Genomic DNA, 19,972 nt, shown 5'->3' with positions numbered 1-19,972 from the left:
CCATTTATGAATTATATTTTGGAGACCTGATACATAAGTTTATGCTGCCAGAATGGTGAGCATTATCAGGCTAACTGCTGTGAGATGAGGCCAGCGTGAAGAAATAGGCACTGTAGCTAGACCTGCCTTGGGCATAAGGAAGATACAGAGCAATTCTCAGTTACTGAAAATGCACAATCTTATTCTTTAAGTATAACAATAAAAGGCATCTTAAGCAAACAGTTCTTTCACGGGGGTAGATGAGTGATGAAAAAGACCTCCTAACGTAGAAAATTGATTTGATTATATTTGATGGCTTTAATAAGAAATCCAAGCAGTCAAGCAGATGGTGTGAAAGATGTTTGTCAATTTACAGCAGGGCCCTAGCAGGGACAAGACAGGCAGCCAGGATAGCACTGGATTATAGAATTTTGAAAAAGTAGGAAAGGGCCCCCTTTCATAGACCAGGGTAAGTGGGATAAGGCAGAGACTGGGACACAGGTAACAAAGCAGGTATTCAGTGACCAAAGCTGAATGTCTTTTGGTGAATAAGTTTGAGAATAAGCCATAAGAGTACTTACTGGAGCTGACACTCACAAAATCACATTCAGAGAAACAGTGACAGTGAAAATGCTAAATCTCATCTGTGAGGGATTTGCTGCTGAAATTGCTCTTAACAAAAAATTCAGTTATATAAGTTGAAGTTCTCAAAACTAATCAAATTAAGTGCTTCAAAATTGATTTAAATTAAAATAGTGACATTAAGTATAAAATGTATAAAAACTTAAAATACTTTCTATTACCTCAAGTAAAGTAAATTTAAATATCATATTAAATACTCGAAAATGAAAAATATAGTCAAGCTCTAATTTCTCATTAAGTAGTCCATTGGATCTCCAGAGAAGTTTGTATAAAAATGGTCTATGAGAACACTAGGAGAGAATTACATTATCACCCCTGTGGTAAAAATTGAGAATACAACAAAATTTATCTTAATTATATTGGAACAAGCTGCAAGTACTGACTAAAAACCCATTAATAGGATAATTGCAAGTATATAAAAGTGATTAAAGAATAGTACAAAATCATGTTTATATACACTTTCTTGTATTCTAAGTATTTTATAATTATTAACTTCATTAATTAACACAACACTGTTTTTTAAGGGTTGCTGTTCAAGATGCAGCTATATGCTAATCTTGCTTTGGTATTCCACTAATGAATATATAAAGTGAAAAATAAAGCAATATGAAAACAAAACATATAAAAATCTCAGGTAAAATGCTATTTCAGATAGGAAAGGTGAGAATTGAATGAGTCCATAACCTAAACATCCAAATTTTAAGTAATATATCAACTACTAAATTAGAATTTATTTATAAAATGTACCAGGCAATTCTTAAAGATAGGACGTATTTTCAGTAATTTTAACAGGTACTTTTTCTTTCCAACAGTAATTTACATACAAAAGATAATATATAATGAAAGACAAATTAAAAGAAAAAAAGGAAAGTTGCATTTAGACTATGGTAAACTGAATGGTGTACTTGTATAACTCCAGGATCCTTCACAGAATTTAGCTTATACCCAGAAAGAAATCTAATTATCAGGCTGCTAACAGCCATAAGTAAAAGCTCAGCTCAGGGTCTAAAGTAAGATAACTGAAGTGTCTTCACCACTTTGGCACTAGTTGGTCATTTGGAGCCTAGGGAGTTTTCAAGAATAACACTGAGAAAATGAAGGGCTTTTGCTGGTCATTGATGTTTAAGTGACAGAAGGCAAGAGCAAAATCAGTCTTACCCCGTGGAAAAATTCAGTAATTTCAGCAAAAACTGTTTAAAAACAAATGTCTCTAAAAGTATCTGTGCTATTTTATTTGCTGTTTCTTAAGCCAAAGCAAGCCATAGCTGATAGTAGATTTAATACCAACAACAAGAGTATTAATGATTTTTATATATAAATTCAACAGTAATAGTATTTTATTTCCTGAAACTTTCATTTCTCATCCAAGCAAAAGGAAAAATACAGATCTTTGCAACAGATGACAGCTTAGAATTACATCTTTTTGAAAGTCTTAAAATTCCACATGTCAAAATACTAGATGTGTGCTACAGATGTTTAGCTACTTCTCATCAATTCCCTTTCAAAATTTAAATGTACAAAAAATGTGGGTGAATTCATTGGAAACTGACCTTCTAAGAAACAAAATACAAGTGAGCCTTGTTAAGCAAGATTTCCTTTCATGAGCAATTTCTGCAAACTATTAGATATTAAGAAATATTAAAACCATATATTTTTCTGAGGCACTTCTCACACAGAGAATTCTTTACCTGTCATTCTGAAAATAACAGAGGTAATATTACATCAAATTATTCAGTCTCACCTAATGTCATCAAACAGGGTCACGTATTCACATACCAGATACCATACTATGCACAAAGTGTCACATTAACTCTCTGCTTTAACTATTATTTTAACTTTACTAATAAGGAAGGAAAATGATTGCTTAACTATTTTTAATTTAAAAGAATATACTTCTATAATTGTCTATAGACAGAATTCAGTAGAGAGTAACAAAAATTAAGAACAAGGCAGTCATGTTTTTGTTTTTAAACACCTTCTGGGACAATTCAGTAGGTACTTCAAGATCAGTCTACACCTGAACACATTAGCTTTCTATTTCTTCTGTATCTCTTAATTTCAGTGAATGACACCATTATCTACCCACTTACATAAGTCAAAATAAGCTAAACATCAATAAATAATATGATATTTTCAAGATGAATATAATATTAATTTTTGATGGAATCCAACATGAAAATAGCTTTTAATATCCACTAATCAAGAATATTAATAAAAGCTACCGTGAATTACACATTTAAAAATAATTTGTATTTCATTTATCACTAAAGGAATATAAAAACTTTTAATACTGTGTGTGTATATTTATCCAATTTTCATACAATGTCTACTTCACATAGTACTCCATGACACCCAGAAGTCTATGGTCCACAGGGTGAAAATACAAAACTCTCTCTTTGAAAATAAAATATATCTGATACTGATATATTTTAGGCACTACTTAAGTCTTGTCAGGCTTTTTGAAATAACCTGCCAAAGGGCTTTTCTTGCTCATGTTGTGACCCATTCTAATACAGTTCAATATGAGAGTTGTTTCTAAAACACAAATATATTTGATAGTCCCTCCCAACTATTTCCTTCAAAGATGTACCTTCAAGTACAGGGTGAATCTTAAACATTTCTAGAATGATATTTAAAGTAATTTTTCATTTGGTACTATCTTATCCACTCCTCCCATATGTACACAATATTGTGCTCATAACAAGATGCTTGTAGTTTGACAGTTTGGCATGTTTTCACTCCTTCCCTTGGGAAGTTGCCCACATTATACCCTATATACACTGTTGAAACATCACCATCTGTCAAGCTTTGCCTGATTTTCTTAAGCAAATGTCAGACCCTCCCTTAACAGCACCTTGCTAATAGCTTAATATGACACATATCCTATTCCATTAAAAATTGTTGGATTAAATGTCTAACCTCCAACTAATGTGTGAGCTCCTTGAGAACTGATTCACCCTTATTTATCATTGTAACCCTAGTAGCTAGCAATGCAAGAAATATAAGGGGGAGAGAGAGAGAAAGAGAGAGAGAGAGAAACATGATTCCAAACCAAAACATCTATCTTTAACTTCAGATTTGTAGAACCATCTGCTTACTTCTAATTTTTAACTCAATGTCTGGTTGATTCCTCACACTCAATAAAAACAAAACAAAACAAGCCACTTGAAGTTATTTTTTCTACTTGCTTTTGTATTTTGTCTTGTGTTATTTTGACCTAGATTGGTCCATAATTCTACTCCTATTAATAATCTATCAACATTTCTACTCCTATCAACAATCCCTCTGTCTCCAGTTCCTCTGGCCCACATTTTTCACCTTTTTCATTTCTTTATTTTTTCACTTAGGCCACTTTACATTCTTTGTGAGAAAAGAACTTGTTATATTGACCCTCTCTTTTCACTAGATTTTAAACATTTAGAGGACAGGTCCTAATCAGTTTCCATTTCCAAAGTTCCTTCCAGAATATCATACACAAAGTAGGTTGCCAAAAATGCTCTTTAAGACAATTTTTTTTTCAAAAAATATTTCCTGCTATGACCAAAGCCATAAAGACATCATCCTATTATTTTCATCTGTATGTTGATTTAACTTATAACTTTGTTTAAGAAATTAAAGTGAAAATGATAGAATACTAAATATGATACAAAACTGTGAAAAGATGAATATTTTTCAAATTCAAATAATTTTTGTCTGTAGACATGGCTTGAATTATTGAAGAAAATGTCATGAAAAGGTAATTGAGAAACACTTTGATATTTCTTTGAAATATAGACTATTAGTTCAGCATAGCATACCAAAAAAATAAAAGAGAGTTAAAGAAGAGAGAAAATAATTCTGTTTCTGAACGTAGTTTTGAGAGTTTATTACTGCTAGGGTAAACAAAATTGTCTTCTCATTGAAATAACAGCATAAAGGAATAGATTAAATTAGACTTTTATGAAAATAGAGATGAGACCAATAAGATTCTCTTTCAGCTAAAAATGCTTAATTTCAGGGAATAATTATATATTCTAATCACAATATATAAAAAGACATCTTAAGAATTCTCTGTTTTATAAAAATTTCCATCTGAATCCCATTTACACAGTAAGTAAACAAAAACATCCTTTTAATCAAATTGAAAAAAAAATAGTAATTGGCCACTGTTGTGTTTCCTGTGGTTAAATCTATAAAGATATTATCCAGTTAGTATTCACATATATATTGATTCATCTAAAAACCTTTAGTTCAATAAATTAGAATGTACAAATGTTTTAATGCTAAATAAGTTACAAAGTCATGTATAAAAAATGTTTTTATATTATTATTGAATTTGCCTTGGATTATTTGAGAAAAAAAGTCATAAAAGCACAATTAAGAAGCACTTTGAGCTGTTCTGAAATACAGATTATTTATTCAGTGTAACATACCCAAAATAAAGGACAGTAAAAAAAAAAAAAATGACAAAAATAATTCTGATCCTGAGCTTATTTTTAGAAAGTTTATTGCATCCAGGGGAAACAAGAACAGCTTCTTATTTAAAGAGCCCAATAAAAGAGTAGATTAAGTAAGTCAACCTATTATGGGAATGGAGATGAGGCCCAGAGGCTTCTTCACTTTCAGTTAAAAGCTTAATTTCAGGAAAACATTATACTTTCCAATCACCATACATAAAAAGACTTGCAAGAATTCTTCTTTTCTTAAGCTCTTTCATAATCCCTTTGCACAGATTTTCCTTTCAATGGAGATTTCAGTGTAAATGACAGTCCATTTGCGCTTCATCTCAGACTCTGACATGTCATGCTGTTGTCATGACACAGTGAACCAAATAAGCTTGGGCATATCTGTCTGAGAGCTTTTGCTGAAGAGATTGGACATGAAGTTCCATTGAATACAACCCAAATAGGAGTATGAGGGTTTGTTTCAAGTACAGGCCCTAGCTAGATTCCATAACTTTGTGTTCTCTGTAGAGAACCTATGGAGACAGATGTTACCAAACCAAGCTTGGGTCCACTCATCTGTGTCCAGTAAAGCCAATCTACTGACACTGAGTTGTGGTGAAGGAAAGTGCAACGTTTATGGCAGTTTATTGTAGGGCACCAAGCAAGGACTCCAGGCAGCTAGTACTTAAAAGACCTGAACTCTCTGATGGCTTTCAGGGAAAGGTTTTTAAAGACAGGATGAGGGAGGGGTGTTATGGGGTAGGTGATCAGTTTGTGGACATTCTTCTGATTGGTTGGTGATGAGGTAATCGGGAGTCAACATCATCAACCTTCGGGCTCCAACCAGTCTGGGGTCTTCATGCTTGTGGGCAGCATACAGTTAACTTCTTCCACCTGGTGGGAGTTTCTGTATCTGCAAAACAGCTCAAAGGAAAGGCTCAGAATTTTACCTATAGCCTTTGAAGAGGAATTAAAGGTCCTTGACTTTGTTTAATGACTAAACTATTAGTATTTTGTCTTACTTGACTCTTTTCCTTTATTTCTGCATTTTCTCACTTCTTTGATTGAATTATTCTTTGGAACCCAGGGAAGGCCTAGGAAACTAAAATTTTTCTACAAACAAGAGACAGGCAGAGGACATGGGTGGGTTTGTCCTGGGAAGGTCCCATAGGGTCCTGCTCATTTACACAGAGGCTACAAATAGAAATGAAACAGACAGTTTTTATTAAGGATTCTATGAAACACAAGCACCACTTCTTTTGACCAAGATTACAAAGTATGAGAAAAATAGAAAGAAAAAAAATAGCCTCCTCATTACTTCTGTGTAGAACACAGTACTGATTGAGACTTGCAATCTCAGAGACCTCCTTTAAAAGGAACATTGAGTGTAGGGTGGAGGCAGGTGGCAGAAGATATGACTATGGCAATGGACCACCACAGGTAGATTCTGAGGCAGAAGAAGTCTATGAGGAAGACTGGAGCAACAGAGCACAGAGAGATGATGTGTGTGACATACCAAGAAATATTTTAAGAGTGAGTGAGGATTTTGCACAGATCTGAGGCTCTTCAACCTTAGGCTGATAGGGAAAATATTCAGTGAAATTTCTTTTTTTTTAATTGAGGTACAGTTGATGTACAATATTACATGTTTCAGATGTACAATATAGTGATTCATAATTTTAAAGGAGATATATTATTCCATTTGTAGTTATTATAAAATATTGGCTATATTCCATGTGTTGTACAATATATTCTGGTAGCTTATTTATTTTATACATACTAGATGGTGCTTCATAATCCCCTACTCCTATCTTGCCCCTGCCCCCTTCTCTCTTCGCAGTGATAACTACTGGTTTATCCTCTATATCTGTGAGTCTGTTTCTGTTTTGAATTTAACTTTTTGTTTAAAGAGAGATCCTTCATTATAGTTTCTCCTAGGAATTTAATTTTTTCAATTGTTATACATAATACAGTTTAAAATTTAAATTTCTATTTATTTCTTGAGTACAGAAATAAAATTAATTGTAGATGTTATTCTTGATTCCAGTAAATGTCTAAATTAATTTTGTAATTATAATATTTTGTCTCTAGATTTAGGGGGGGGCACTTAACATAAATAATGTTATCTGTGAAAAATGTTTTCCTTTTCCAAATCTTCTTTTTTATTTCCTTTCCCTGCTTTATTTTACTGGCTGGGACATCCAGTAAAATGTTATATTGAAGTGGTGATAGCTAGTATACTCATCTCATTGCTGACCTCAGGAGGAAAGTATTAAACATAATGTTTGCTATGTAATATTTGCAGTTATTCTATCAGATTAAGTTATGTTTCTTCTCTATTTTGTATGCTAAAAGGGTTTTTTTTTTTTTGGTAACATAAATATGTCTCTAATTTTATCAAATGCTTTAACTATGATCTTATTTTAAGTGGATCTGTTATAGCAGCATATAAATTGATTTTCTTATTATCCAATCTCACAATCTTAATCTTTTAATTGGAGTATTTAGTCCATTTAGATTAGAAGTATATGGGTTTCTATATAGCATTTTATTATTTATTTTCTACTGAATTTATATGCTTTGCATTCTTTTTATCTCTCTTTTCTTGACTTCATTTGGATTAATCAATATTCTTATTATTATATTTCTCCCCCTGCCCACTTATTAAGCCATTCACTACTTACATATTTTTACTTTTTATTTAGTGCTAACTTTATAGGTTACAAAATGCCTTCATGACTAATAATTTTACCACTTCTCAAATAATGTAATAACTTAAATAACCTTACTTCTATGTCATCTTCTCTCATAATTTGTTATTTATAAAACACATTTCATTTCTATATGTATTTTAAATATCAAAATATATTACTAGAACTGTTTTGTACAGTCAGTATTACTTTATGTTTGTCCATACATTTGCTCTTCTTTGGCTCCTTATTCTTTTCAATATTTTTGTGTATCTACCTGATATCTTTTTAATGTATTTTATAATATATACTGGCAATGAATTCTCTCAATTTTTGTTTACCTGAAATTGTTTTTATTTTCCCCTTATTTTGGGAGGACATATTCCATTTAGAATTGAAATTAATTTCTTTGAACTACATAGCATTCTATTATTTTCTGTCTTCCACTATTTCTGTTGAGATGCCACATCTCAAAATTATTGTTTTTTTCCCTGAAGGAAATATGTTTATTTCCTCTGGCTGACTTTACATTTTTTCTGTCTGTATTTGTCACAAATTTGATCATAATATGCCTAGATGTAGTTTTCATTGTATTTTTCATACTTGAGTCTATAGAGCTTCTGAAATCTGAGGGTTAATATCTTTCATCAGTTTGGATAATTCTGGGCTATTGTCTATATGAATATATTTTTCTGTACATTATCTTTCTCTTCTTTCCATTTTTTCCCACCTTATCCCCCCACCCCTTTCTCCCACCTCTCTTTCCTCCTCCCCACCTCCATCCCTTTCTCTCTCTCACACACACCCACACACATTTCCTTTGCTATATTTTATCTGGGAAAACCCATTCCTCGTATTATACATCATTTTGAAGTAATCAAAAGAGGATGAAAACTACACTCGATCCTTTGCAGCATCTCTGAAAGAAATCTGATAGCCATCAGCCACCTAAAAAGAGAAAAGAAAACTGAATTCATGGAGACAGAAACACCAATTTTAAAGAGGAAAATTGTCAGTAAAGGCCTATTTTGAGAAAATTTCATTGTTTAAACAGCCAGCTCTAAAATCGCTCTAATAGAGCAGTAATAGTCTCCTAGTAAATCCGTAGAACTGAAAAGCAATTACACCCCAGCCACTATGCCAAATAGTCCTATTAGTGGCTCTATCTGGCTTCTAAGGATGCTATGTTCAACCATGTCAAACACAGTTCAGAGAGTTAAGAGCATAAAGGAAGAAAAGTCCCCTTTGGTTCCTTACAAATAAACCCGTAGAGGACGTGGAATTTAATCAGGCCAACTTGTCTAATGGGCCTTGCAGAAAGATGATCTAGGGGTGGGATGAACTGGGAGATGGGGGTTGACAATATATATTGTTGATACTATGTATAAAATTGATAACCAATGAGAACCTACTGTACAGCACAGGGAACTCAGTGCTCTGTGGTGACCTAAATGGGAAGGAAATCCAAAAAAGAGGGGATATATGTATACGTATAGCTGATTCACTTTGCTGTACAGTAGAAACTAACACAACATTGTAAAGCGGTGATACTCCAATAAAAAAAAAGAAAGATGATCTAAAATATATCAAAAAATCTCCATTAACTGAGATGAAAATGTAGCTTGTACTGGCTTCCCTGGTGGCACAGTGGTTGAGAATCTGCCTGCCAATGCAGGGGACACGGGTTCAAGCCCTGGTCTGGGAAGATCCCACATGCCGCGGAGCAACTAAGCCCATGCACCACAACTACTGAGCCTGCTCTCTAGAGCCCGTGAACCACAACTACTGAGCCCACGTGCCTAGAGCCCATGCTCTGCAACAAGAGAAGCCACCGCCCGCACACCACAACGAAGAGTAGCTCCCACTCGCCACAACTAGAGAAAGCCTGCACGCAGCAACGAAGACCCAACACAGCCAAAAATAAATAAATAAAATAAATAAATTTATTTTTAAAAAACTGTAGCTTGTACTAAAGAGTGCCTTTAAAAATTATTTTTTAATAATAGAGGTAGATCTTCAATGGACTGAATTGTGTCTCCCCCTTCTCAAATTCATATGTTGCAGCTCTAACTCTCAGTGTGACTGTATTTGGAAATAGGGCTTTTTGGAAGTAATTAAGGTTAAATGAGATTATAAGGATGGTATCTTAATCGAAAAAGTTGGTGGCATAATAAGATTATAAGAAAAGGAAGAGAGCACTCTCCCCCCACCCTCTCTCTCTCTCTTTATTATATGAGGACCCAACAAAAAGGCAGCCACCTACAAGGCAGGAAAGAACCTTCATCAGGAACCGTATCAGACAGCACCCTGGTCTTGGGCTTCTAGCCTCCAGAATTGTGAGAAAATTAATTTCTGTTGTTTTAGCTAGTCTATTATACTTTGTTATGGCAGCCTGACCTGACTGATACATACTTTATTAAGTTCCTGGCACTGTCCTAGATGTGTTATGGCCATTGCCTCACTTAACCTCATGCCAGTGGTAACAAGTATTTTCTCTACATTGTTAGCAATCAAGAAATTGATGGTCTGAGAAATAATGTTTTGAATTACTCATAGATTTGTTTGGCTCCAGTGATCTTTGTATATCATATAAACAACCCCTCAGCAAATGAAAGATTCAGGTTGGAAACAATTAAAATACATTGAAAGGAAAAGAGGACCCATTGCACTAAACCTCCTGGACAGGGGAGACTTGCAGGCTTAGTAACCCAGGATCAATTAAATATTTCTCTTCATTATTTGGATGCATTGCATGACATAATCTCCTCCAACTCCCTCCCCCAATTATTATATTGTAATATAAACACAAAAACCTATGTATAGCATTTTAATCATAAATATAGAAAAGTTTATCTGAATACTCCAGATCGTGCTATTTTTAGATGGATTGTAAGCTTACTGTGGACAAAGACAGAATTTCATTTTTATTTGTAGCTATCATAATTTTCATTCTAATCCCATGCATAAAGAATGCTGTTAGTAAGTAGTAAATCTAGTGTTTTTGGCATAGTAATGAAAGGAGTTGGGTTTATTTTTACTGAGTGCCCCTGAGAGACATCAGATTGGATAATTATTTTTAAATAGAAATAAACTTTGTCCTGTATTGTTTTTTTCTGGCCCCGTGACGCAGCATGTGGTATCTTAGTTTCCTGACCAAGGATCGAACCCTTGCCCCCTGCAGTGGAAGCGTGGAGTCTTAACCACTGGACCTCCAGGGAAGTCCCAGATTGGATAATTGACATGTTAGCATGGTGTACTATTTGAAGAATGTCCTATCTGCATTTAAAAATTTTTTTTTGATTGACGAATTATCTCAAGTTTGACATATTTGTGTTAGATTTCTAGCTCCAGAACTTACTGTGTAGTCCTGGGCAAGTTACTTAAAAGCCTCTGTTTTATGATCTGTAAAATGGGAAAAAATAGAATTTATTCATAAAGACTGATATAATATTTAAATAATGTATAAAAGTTGTTTAGCACAGGGCTTAGTAAATATTTATTACTCAATATCGTTTGTTTTACTATGTCGTTGTGGTTATATCCTAGAATTTCTCAAATCAGAGTGCCCACAAGTGGATTTGACAATTGGATTTAGTTCTTTCAAGATGCACAGCATCATAAACATACATTTGATACAATTAGATATTTTACATTCATCCACTCATCAAACTAATCAGGACATCTATTTTGGTACATTTTAAGGATCAAACAGAACTCTTTATCCTAAGATTCCAGCTTAGATTTTAAAAGGTTTAGATTATGCAAAATACAAGGCTAAAAGATACAGATTATAACTGATTTGTTAGTGAGATATTAGAGAAATTTATTTAAATGGAAAAACATTGACAATTTTTTCAAGTAACTTTTGAACAAGATCCATGACAGGGAACATGTACTAGTCATGTTGTACTCCTTTTGTTCAAGATGCATTTGAGGATATCACTTCCCCAGAGGATGATCACTCTGCATTCTTTTCTCCATGAAGTTATAAGTACAAATTAATGTACATGGCCATAGCTGCTTCTTTTCTACAACAATATGTACTGAAATAAAATATTAGTGCTAGTTCAAAATATTGAGTTAAATAAAAAATAGTTGGCAGAAAAAATAAATCATTTGACAGTTTAGAATTTGTAGTTTTTTTTTTTTAAAGTAGCAAAACTGTTAAAGGTAGGGAGAGTTTATTAAGCATAGAAACATAAACTCTTAATGACATCTCATTGGTACCCATTTAATTTTTTCTATATCCAGAGGATGTCTCTGTGACTACTCCTCCATTATTCACCAGAAAAAAAGTGCTTCATAAAAGCTATCAAAATCAATTAGAGTTTGTCCACTCTCGGGGGCCAATGAGGCAGAGAATTAACCTCCAACTAATTTCCAAAGTCATTTACCAGCTGATGGCTTAGTACATTTACTGCCACAGGCACCAGGCACTTTGGAACATTTGCAAAACGCGTGCTGTAGAGTGCAGGAAATGTATCTTCTGGGTCATGATAGATCCATGAGCAATGTTTGTTTATTTTACACTCATAAAGTCCCCTGAGTTCCAGGAAATACACAATTTAATTTTATTATTAAATAATTTATTAAATGTATCTAAAGTCAATAAGAAATTCTGTGCTCTCTAATGCAAACTAAAAAATTTCCAGTCACTTTGTTAAATTATTCTGAAGGGCACAACGCAGATAGAGCATTAATATGAGTTCAGATGAATTTTATCTTGAATTCCTTTTATAATAACCAGGAACCAACTCCAGATATTATGACTTCTACAGATGATGATACCTCTTATAATAATCAATTGCTTAAAGTAAAAATAAAGTCATAATGACTTAATAGATACTGTGGTCTAATTACCTTCTAGGTTCTAAATTATTGGAATAGCTATTACAAACATATTAACTCTCCATGGGCACACTCTTTAGTTGTCTAAAGATTTAGTCAAAATCTAACTATTTTATATTTCTACAGATTACAGTTTATATCATTTGAGAGTCTGATTTGGACATTAAAATTTGGAAATTTTTAAATTATATAAGCATGTGTATGTGGGTAATAAGTATCACTTTATATAAAAGCATTAACTGAATATGAGATAAGCTAGGAAGAAAATTTCTCCAAAGGTGTCAGGATAACAGGATGAGAAAATGTATCCATGTGCTCAGCATCAACACATCTAAGAAAATCCTCCTTATGCATTCTGCCAGACAGATAAATTAATCTACATCAGCCTCTAAGAAAGATAACCTAATAAAGATGCAGTGTGAAAGGAAATTGATATTGGGTTGGGGAAAAGAACAAATGAAGTATTTATTAGGATGTATTCAGACTAGCATTTCCAGTACTGGTTGATCAAATGAGACTTTAAATATCCACATTTTCAAAAGACTGAAAACACTTAATAGCATTTGTTTTGTTTTGCTACTGCAGAGTCTAACCAGGTATAATGTTTCCTAATTCAGTCTTGATAATATTTATCTCACTAATTCAAAGGCCTTTGGTTTATAATCATTATGTTATACATATAGAAAGAGCTCTCAAGACATTCACAACATCAGATAAATCAGATAAATATATTCAAAGGGCTGGTGATGCACTTCTGAAGATTTTGATACTGAGGCCTTCTCAAACCAGGATAACTAGCAGCTTGACAGAAGAATCTAGTATAAACTAAAATACAAAATCTCTGTACTTTTTCACATAAACAGGAAATACCAAAAGAAATTCTAGTTGGATTACTTTGACATATATCTCCCCCCATATCCTATCAATAGGGATTCATTGCCTCCAGTTAGAGGGTTATTTTATAAAATAGTTGAGAAATATTATTAAGAGAAGCAAAACTACCAGGATTCTCATTTAACAGTTTTTAAAGAGGGAATTTTCTGTGTTGTTTTAAAATGTGTATATCATCATAAATAAAAATGATATACTCACACAATGTTCTCCTCTTATAAATTACATACATATACAACCACACACACATTGTCATGTGATTATTATCAAAACCTAAGTAAATCAAACACCGTCTTGCTTATTCAGATCTTCTCTTTGAAAATATCAGTGAATTAAATCCTGCAAATGAAGCAGATGGCATAAATAAGCTGCTTATACCAACACATAGCATGTGCAAAAGATTAATTGAATTATATCAATTAATATAATGAATCATGAATTATATATATGTGTGTGTATTTATATGTATATAGAGAGAGACTGATATATATTTAGAACTAAATGATGTTATTCCCGTAGTTTAGTGTGATGACATTAATTATAATAATAATTCTAACACTACTAAGAATAAACCATGAAACTATGAAAGTATTAAAACAATTAAATCTTATTTAACCCCTCATGGTATTGGAAATGCCACTAAAATGGGCTTTAAAAATTGAAGAGTCACCTTAATCTAAAGATGATGGCATTCTGCTGGTTGGTGTTCTGTGCAAAGGCCATTGAAGGTTGCAGGCTCCGGATACTTTTTCAAAAATAATTTACCCAGAAAAGTATACAACAATTTCAAAACGGCACTAAAGAACTAGTGATACAGTTGGCTGGCTCTGGTTCTCAAACATACGAAAACAGATTTGAGCTGGTTTCATGCCAGCTTTTGATGATGTTGCACAACTGAACTCTCAGCACCACTGAGAGATGCCCTATTTCCAGGATTCCCGTATTATGAATTCCGCTTTCTGACCCCAATATCTTATTCTTACGGGCTTTGGAGGCAGGTAGATGGGGGTTAAAATTCTGACTGTCATAATAAATCATCACCTTGGACAAATTACAGAATTTCTCTGAGGATAAACTTAAATTGATTCTCAGATTTTTTTGTAAATATTAGAAAATAAATTATACATGAAATTGCCCTCCAAATAGATAACTTTCAACAAATGCTCTTTCATTTTCTTCTAGAACTCTTCAGCCTGATAATTAACAATCATCCTTTCTTACTGTCCTTTTTTTCCTTGAGTGCCTGACCACATGTGGACTCCATAGTCAATCATTTGAACTTCGTTCTCACTTTAGATTTAATTTTTTTAAAACTCTTTTCTGTGGTATCCATCTCTTGTTAAACCTATATTAATCTAGCAATTTTTTAAAACTGCACCTATTACTGGCACACTTAGCACAACCAGAGGAGATCATGTACAATCATGTTAATTACATGTGCTATTCAATATCTTTTCTAAAATTGAGGCTCATGTTTCAGAATTGCTTATGGATATTACAGTAATGTTTCAGATGAACCTCAAACTCACAGTGTCCAGATAAAATCTTTTTTGCATATCTTTTCTTTTTTTTCCAGTTTCATTGAGATATAAATGACATATAACATTGTATCAGTTTGTGTACAACATAATTATTTAATATGTGTATATATTGTGAAATGATTACCATAATAAGTTTAGCTGACATCTGTTACCTCACATAGTTACAAATTTTTTTCTTGTGATGACAACTTGTAAGATCTACTTTCTCAGCAACTTTCAAATATTGTTAACTATAGTCACCATTCTGTGCATTACATCTCCAGAACTTATTCATAACACAAAGTTTGTATTTTTTGACAACCTTCACCCATTTCGCCCACCCCTCCCATCTCCCAACTCTGGCAACCACCCATCTGTTCTCTCTGTTTCTATGACTTTGTTTTTTCTTTTAGATTCCACATATAAGTGAGATCTTGATCTTTTTTTTGTCTGATATTTTTCACTTAGCATAATTCCTTCAAGGCCCATCCATGCTGTTGTAAATGACAGGATTTCCTTCTTTTTTATGGATATATATATGTGTGTGTGTGTATATATATATATATATATATATATATATATATGTATAAAACATTCTCTTTATCCATTCATCCATCCATGGACTCTTAGGTTGTTTCCATGTCTTGGCCACTGTAAATAATGTTGCAATGGGGATGCTGATATTTCTTCAAGATAGTGATTTCATTTCCTTTGAATATATGCCCAGAAGTGTAATTACTGGATCATATAGTAGTTCTATTTTTTAATTTTCTGAGGAACCACTGTTTTCCATAGTGATTGCACCAATTTGCATTCCCACTAATAGTGCACATTTGTGTTTTCCTGATGATTAGTGATGTTGAGCACCTTTTCATGTACCTCTTGGCTCATTTGTATGTCTTCTTTGGAAAAATATCTATTCAGATCCTCTGCTCATTTTTTAAATCAGATTTGTTTTTGCCATTGAGTTGTATGAGTTCTTTATATATTTTGGATATTAACCCCTTATCAGATATATGATTTGCAAATATTTTCTTGCATTCAGTAGGTTCCCTTTTCATTTTGTTGATAGTTTCCTTTGCTGTGCAAAAGCTTTTTAGTTTAGTGTAGTCCTACTTATTTATTTTCACTTTTGACACCTTTGCTTTTGGTACCAAATCCAAAAATCATTCCAAGACCAATGTTAAGGAACTTATGCCCTATATTTTCTTCTAGCAGTTTAATGGTTTTAGTTCTTATGCTTAAGCCTTTAATCCAGTTTGAGTCGATTTTTGTGTAGAGTGTAAGAAGGGGTCCAGTTTCATTCCCTTGCATGTGGCTATCCAGTTTTCCCAACACCATTTATTAAAGAGACTCTTCTTTCCCTGTTGTATATTCTTGACTCCTTTGTCATAAGTTAATTGACCATATATGTGCAAGTTTATTTCTGGGCTTCCAATTCTGTTCCATTGATCTATATGTCTGTTTTTATGATAATAGCATACTGTTTTGATTACTATAGCTTTGTAATATAGTTTGAAATCAGGGCATGTGATGTCTCCAGCTTTGTTCTTCTTTCTCAAGATTGCTCTGGCTATTCAAGATCTTTTGTGGTTCCATACAAATTTTAACATTGTTTTTTCTATTTCTGTGAAAAATGCCAGTGGGATTTTGATAGGGATTGCATGAATCTATATATTTTGGGCGTAGTATGGACATTGAAATGATATTAATTCTTCCATTTCATGTGCATTAGATATCTTTCCATTTATTTGTGTCTTCACTTAAAATCTTATTACCTGTTTCTGAAATTTGCTGTGTTTGTCATTCTTCCAGTGTTCAAGCTTGAATAAATGAACTTATCTACTATTCTGATTGATGATCTTGAGTAAATTTAACTACTTCCCAAATTATTAGCTACATTACAGTTCTCAGTTTGTACCTGAGGCAGAACAATACATAAACAAACAAAATGAAAACTCAATTGTGAAGCTAGTTGTCTAATCATGTCTCCCTTAAAGTTATCCAAGAAGATAATTTCCCAGTTTTCATCCTGGGTCTCGGCATTATTCCCCCCCTTTTTTTTTTAATGTATTTTCTTATTAATCTAAGGGCTCTATACCAGCTTCTTCTTATACATCTCTCTATTTAAAATCAAGCTTTAATTTTGATGTCCAATCTGAGCTCTAATCAATGATCCCTGAAATGATGAGAACACCACCAAATTTTGTGAATCTCCTTCTGATATTGGAGACATGTTCATTTAACTATATGTTGTCTGACATCTAACCTTATCATCATATTTCCATTCTCACAAAATCCTAATGGTGATACGTGTCAGGTTTTACCCTAAAACTGTCTTAACATGTATAAACTATCTCATCTTCCTGACCAAAATCTGGAAAAACAAATCTTATAGGTATTGATGTTTAAAAGTAGTATGAGGGAATCATGTCCAAGTATTTGTTTTGGACCTTTTCTCCCACAATTAAGAAATATAAAACAGGACAAAATACATGGAGCACCTCTTCTCATACAAACAACGGGCAGCAAAATGCTATTATCTTTGAGAGAAGGTAAACATAAGAGGTAAACCCCACAGTTACTTTAGCTTTTTCCTGGTAGAACTTTCCAGATCATAACACAGGGAAGAATAAACCAAACATACTGGGACAACTGGATAGAAACATGCAAAAGAATGAATTTAGACCTTTATTTCACACAATATAAAAACATTAGCTAAAAATAGATCAAATATCTAAATGGAAGAACTGAAACTATAAAACCCTTGGAAGAAAACATAGGGCTAAATCTTTAAAACCTTGATTTGGCAAAAAAAATTCTTAAGTATGACACCAAAAGCCTGATTCAAAAATCACCATCAATCAACAGTGAAATTATGTGAGAAAATAAGCCCTAATTTTAAAACCACTTTTAGATGCATATTATTTTTCTTGAAATTAAAAGCATCATAACTGAAACTGAAGACTATGATGAAGAGACTGTGAATACCATAGTAAAGTACCTGTGGTAGACAGAATTCTCAAATGGCCCCCAGCATTCCTGGCCCTGCTATCCAAACCTTTGTGTCATCACCTCCCCTTGGGTGCAGGTAAAACTGACTTGCTTCTTACCAATGAAATATGGTGAAAGTGATCAGATAGTTACACCTCTGAGTGTATTACATTGTATGAAACTCTGTCTTAGCAGATTGTAAAGAGATTTCCTGTTAACCTTGAAGACATAAACTGCCACGTTGTGGAGAAGGCCATGTGATGTGAAATAGGGGAATCCTCTAGGAACTGTGGACCTCATGCTCCAATCACAAGGAAGTGAATGCTGCAAACAAGTACCTTGGAAAAGGGCCAACCCTGAAGCTCAGACAAAATGCCAGTCCTGGACAACGCTTTCAGCCGGGTGAGACTGACTGTGGGCAGAAGACACAGTTAACCTATACCTGGACTCCTACATAGGAAACAGTAAGATAACAAATAGGTGTTTCAAGCCTCAAAGTTTGTGGTAATTTGTTATGCAGCTTTAGAAAGCTAAAACAATACCCCAAGGGAAACAAGCTCTCCAGATAAAATAAATTGGTCACATATTTTCTAGTAAATATTTTGAGGTCATTATTAACTGTCCCCGTGAGTTCTTAATTTTCCCATTAAGTATTGGTATATACATGCTTAAAAATATCCAACTTAAACATTTATTCTTAGCTTCATTATTATAATACTGCTTTTTAAACCATCCCTTGGGCTTTAAACTGCTCTAAAATGCAGACCTCTTCAAAGGATGCACTTTATCTCAATTTTTTTCATTAACAGCTTATCAGTATGTCAAACTTGAATCTGCTACTTTTAAATATTAATTTAATGATGAAATTTAAATTGTTTGTCTAAGAATGAATTAAATTACCAAGTCAATCGTGTTTATAAACCCAAACATAATGGTACCCTAAAAACATCTGAGAAAATTATCTCCCAATGGGAATTTATACTTCTCTATACTACTATATACTCAGAAGGATGACAAGAGTACAAGAAAGGGAAGGAAAAAGGAAATGAGGAAGGAATGAAGAAAGGGAGAGAAGAGGAAAGATAGCAATGGTATTCATATTTTTATAACCCCCATAGGGCCAAATTTAGAGAAGGGCACAGAATAGCTTGTTAGTAAATATATGTTGCATGATAATTTAAAATAAACAAATGTTCAATTAGCACTCAGATGAGGAAAGTCCTGGAGTTGGGGAAAGAAAGATAAATTTTTCACATAAATGTGTGTGGTTGAGTATTAGTGTGTGTTTGTGGATGTGTGTGTGTGTGTGTGCGTGCATGCAACTCTAGAGGAATGGTCTTCGGGGGAAAGACACCAAGAACTCTAAGTACTGTTTAGCTGAACAAAAATGGATATAATTGAGGTAAAATCTCATTTCATTTGTACCTCTTTTGTTTTTTAAAGGACAGTATTGTTTTTGTTCATTGATTTTTCACATATAATTGAGTCATGTTGACATGTTAAGAGTTACCTCATTATACTCAATGATAGTTTTCCCTTGAACTATATGGTCACCTGAACCTTAGTGCTTACTATAATGCTAATAGCAATTTCCTTTTGAATTTCTAATTTTTCTGAATCATATCAGCTTCTGGTCATGATGCCTTGGTGTCTAAAATGTACGATAACTTCATAAGAGAAAATAGATAAAGCTTATAAAGCTTTTGAATCATCTACTATTAGGCTTAAAGTTAAATGATTTTTTATCACTCTTAGAAATCAGTGACCTAGTCAGAATGAAAAACTATCTTTCCTTTGGAAGTTGTCAGAAAATGGTTAAAGGAACTTAAAGAAAAACTCTAAAGAAAATAATTTGAAGACGAAAGGAGACAGATTTTCTTAGAAATACCATGGCCATGTAATTTTTTAAAACTATTAAATTTATGAAATAACACATCAGTATAACAAATCATGTTGGTAATTTTCAAATGGTTTTGAGTGCTAT

The sequence above is a fragment of the Eubalaena glacialis genome, chromosome 8 (genome assembly GCF_028564815.1).
Source record: "Eubalaena glacialis isolate mEubGla1 chromosome 8, mEubGla1.1.hap2.+ XY, whole genome shotgun sequence".
In the NCBI taxonomy this organism is placed as follows: domain Eukaryota; kingdom Metazoa; phylum Chordata; class Mammalia; order Artiodactyla; family Balaenidae; genus Eubalaena; species Eubalaena glacialis.
The sequence above is the reverse complement of the archived record's forward strand: the minus strand, read 5'-3'. Positions refer to the sequence as shown.